Raw genomic sequence first — 4220 nt, 5'->3', positions numbered from 1 at the left:
CACTGGAATTATTAAAATGTCTACAGATTTTCTTGACCTAGAAATTATCATTTGAGATTATGTGAAAAAAAGCCTAATGTCCCAAAATGTACATCTGTGTCTACTAAACAGAGGAAGAGCAAAGTAAATGTCTAATGAGGATGGTCAAAATAATAGTTAATTTCCTCTCCAAAATATTACGCTGTCGTTAAAAATTATGGAAAGGCAGTGGGAGCTACTCAACATCCTTAGGGTGAAGAAAACGTAAATCTGGTAGAACCATTCTAAGGTGCAATGCATACAATTTTAATCGTGCACACCTCTGACACAGCCTGACTGCTCCTACAAACATAACCCAAGGCCATAAGAAAAGTAAGAACAATATGTAACGAGGTCGATGGGTGCGGTAGAAGGACTATAATAAAAATCTAACAAAGCTGAAAATAACAATAATCCCAAGTAGATGAAGAGAATCTTGTACTTAAATTTTAAAATGTCTTGGCAACAAAAACCTCCAACAACTAGCAATAAGAAGCAGTGAAGGACAAGAATGGCCCGATGATAAGTCATCTGCCATCAAAGCTACTCACTCTGGGCTATCTCTCAATATGGGAGCTGCTCTAAGAGACTTGTCCAAGTGAACATGGGAAGAAATATGAACTCAACTGTCAATGTAACTTATGGTCACTTCAATGGAAGAAAACCAAGTTTCTCCCACCTTGCAAACTCACTCTGCAAATTAAACTCAACAAAGAATTCAAGTTATGAGAAGTTTTAGAACAAATATCAAAACCTCAAAAGAGATTTTTCGGGGTGGCTGTGAGAGCCAATAAACAAAGAGAAAAGGTGAAGGGATGAAGAAGTACAAATTTGTAATTACAAACAGTCACGGGAACTTAGAGTATAGCATAGGATATATAGTCGATATTATTTTAATGGCAGTGTGTAGTGCCAGATGGGTGATAGAGTAATGGAGGGGACCACTTCATGGATTCTATAAATGTCTTTTTAATTTAAAATAAATAAATTAAAACGAAAGCAACAAAAAGAATTCTAAAAACTTAACATATCACCAAAAATTAAGTCAGTTGATAGATCAAACAGAATAGGCCCTGCTGATAAAACACACAAACTAAGCAGGAATCCCAGAGTATCAACTACAAAAGGATAAAGAGGTGAAAAGAGTTCAGCAAAACATAAAAAGAGATAATAGAACTTTGAAAGGCCAAAATAGAGAAAAAGAGAAAAAAGTCCCCAAAGTGAAGGAAAGTCAATCTTCTCTAAGTAAATTAAATCTTGGGCTGAAAGGGCACATAAGCCAAAAGGATCGAACAATGATGACCACTCACTTAGGAGCCTAAAGATAGTCCTGTTGAAATTTTTTAACTCCCTTTACCCCAAGGATAGAAAAAATTTTTAAAGTTTCCCAGGAGTAACACAGTGTCTACAGAAGTAACAACACCAAGACTATTATCAAGAACCACCCACCCCATCCACTGTGTACTGGGACACACAGGCTCCAATTATCTGAGGGAGGAAGATTTTGAACTGGCTGAACCAATGAACCAAACTGAAATAAAAACCTCTTTTGAAACATACACAAAGATATGTTGAAAAAAGTTAAAATAAAACACACAAAAAATGTATCTACAAAGGAGGAAAAATTATACGTGAACATATCTGAAACTAAATCATGTTTTCCAATATGACTACAAAACTGTTAAATGAGTCCTTAAATAGAGATACTTACTTTAATGCTCTGGAGGCAAAAATATTCAGCTAATTGCAATAAAAAATAAATATAGGTACGCTCAGAATTTTGTTTTGTTCTGGAGACAGAAGAGTATTCAAAACTTTGACTGCTAAAGCTTAGACAGATTTTGGACAACATTGATAGTAATCACTAAAAGAATAGAGAAACAAAATGAACGGAGCAAAGTTCTTAAGTGTGGCTTAAAGAAAACAAGAAATGGCCAGGATATGGGGGGGCAAATAAAAAGCTCCAAACCAATGTCAAGAATAAAACAAATCTGTTACCATGTTAAATGTGAACATGGTAAAACTAAAGACTCTCCAACTGAAAGAGAAGAAGGCATAAAACAGAAACAAAAGGTTAAAAATGCACAAAACGATAAACACAGGTGGATTTGCAAAAACTAAGAGAAACTCACAAACATAGGTAAGTTACCTCACTTTCTTCGTAAGATGAAGCTATCATAAATTAAACGAAACAAAAACTCTGATTTCATACATACACACAACTCTGCGCCCAAGAGAAAAGGAATACTCATAAAATTTGACCATGTTTTAGGACACAAGAGAAAAATGTATTGAATTTAAAAAAATTAGAAACCATACAGGCCACATTCACCAAGAATGAAGTAAAAACATAAATTAGCAACAACAGTAACAAAGCTAAGTCTATCCACATACATTATAAAACAAACTGAAGACAACATAGGTAACTAGTAGCAGCAGCTCCTTCAATAAAGGTAAGTGTCTGATACAGATAAAGCAGTGGAGAAAAAGACAGACAAGAAATACTCCAGTTACTTATTACTTCTTACCTTAAAAAATAACCAACATTTTGTTTAAAAGGCAGCCTGGGCACATCCCAAGGAAAACAAAGAGCATACTGATAGATGTCACAGATACATAAGGCATAAAACCAGCTTGGAATGGCTAGAGTAAGCAGGTGACTTATGAAGTGACATATGAAGCTAATGAAAAAAAGCAATAAACATGAAAGTTCAGGGCTGCTCAGGCATGTTTTTACCTTTGGCCCTAAGAAATGAACACCAACCAAAAAAGGTTTGAAACCCACGAGCAGGTGTAATGATCAGGTATACATTATGAAAAATCAAGCAGGTCACAACATAGAGAAAGGTCTGAAGCTGTGGGAAAATTATGACCAGGAAAAATAGTAAGAAAACCGATAAGTAATATAGGCTAAAGAAAAATATGAATTAAGGTAGGAATGTAGAAACAGAAAAGAGAGGTTTAGATTCAAAACTGTGATTGAGTAATGGTGCCACTAGTCAGGAGAGGAAATTAAAGACACAAGATACAGGGGGAAACAGGTCAGTTTTTGACAAGTTAAATATTAAAAATAAATACTTAGATGCAAATATAACCAGTTTAAAACACTAAGGCCGACATCAACACATGCACCGACACATATGTACCCTGTAAGAGGACTGGTTGATAAACACATGTCATAACAGGGGAAACAATGTCTATACACTCACCTTTCTAGAAAGTGGATCATCACCAAGTCTTCTCTCTTCTTCTCTACGACGCTCCCTTTCTTCAATTTCCAACTCCCTTTGGCGTTTTTTCCTTTCTACTTCTTCTAACTTCTTGACCCGCTCCTGATATTCTCGAAGCTCTTCCTCACGTTTTGCCCGTTCAGCACGCTCTCGCTCTTCACGCTCTAAAGAACACATGAAGTTAAAGGTGTGCCTCCTGCCCGTACCTTTCTCCCAGTGCGAGGTCTCCTTTGCGGGTTTTAACATGCAACACAGAGTAGAAGCAAATTATTTTTAAGAATTTAAAAACAGCTTACAATCGGCTAAAGGGCAGAAGATTTTTGAGAAAACAAGCATTATGTCACTCATCATTATAGCTTTGTAATGACTTAAGAGATACTAGGAATCCCTCCCTTCCCAATTCCTGAGCATCTAGGATTCCAGATAAAGTATTTGACAGTTTCATCTGGCATATCTTCCTCAAAAAATGTTGAATACTACATAGAATACAGTGATAAAAACTTAAAAGGCAGTATCAGTTTTTAAAAGAACACCAAAAATGTGAAAATCAGCTGGTAGGACATAACATCTTCACATATAATGAACTGTAAACAACTAAGACCTCAGAACTTGAGAACTAGTTAGTTGCAGTTAATGAGCCGATGATCCTGATTCCTCGTTCCTTTACTGTCTAAATGAGATCGCTCTATACTGACCTAACGACAACCTGTGTTATCTACCTACCTCCAATCTCGGGCTAGTTACCTTTGAGCATCTGTTCTTCTGCTCTCCTCTGCTCCTCCTCTTCTTTTTCTCTATAGTATGTTATTCTGCGTTCTTCTTTACGTTGCCTTTTACGTTCTTCCAAGCGATTATGCCTTTCTTCTGCTAATCGCTCTTCAAACTGTTTAAGTTTTTCCTGTAATTGGTTACCCCAAATTTAAAAGAAAAAGATCAGATTTTTTTGAAGAGCCACGAACAAGCAGTAAGTTT

The 4220-nt window shown here is 36.0% G+C and overlaps 1 protein-coding gene across 1 annotated transcript in view; it reads right to left on the bottom strand.

The window, feature by feature from the left end:
- The window catches only part of EIF3A (eukaryotic translation initiation factor 3 subunit A), a 37127-nt gene that overhangs the window by 7541 nt on the left and 25366 nt on the right, over positions 1-4220 (bottom strand). The gene's annotated exons all lie outside the window — the stretch shown is intronic.

Source organism: Pteropus vampyrus, unplaced genomic scaffold (genome assembly GCF_000151845.1).
Source record: "Pteropus vampyrus isolate Shadow unplaced genomic scaffold, Pvam_2.0 Scaffold46, whole genome shotgun sequence".
Taxonomy (NCBI): domain Eukaryota; kingdom Metazoa; phylum Chordata; class Mammalia; order Chiroptera; family Pteropodidae; genus Pteropus; species Pteropus vampyrus.
The sequence above is the reverse complement of the archived record's forward strand: the minus strand, read 5'-3'. Positions and strand labels throughout refer to the sequence as shown.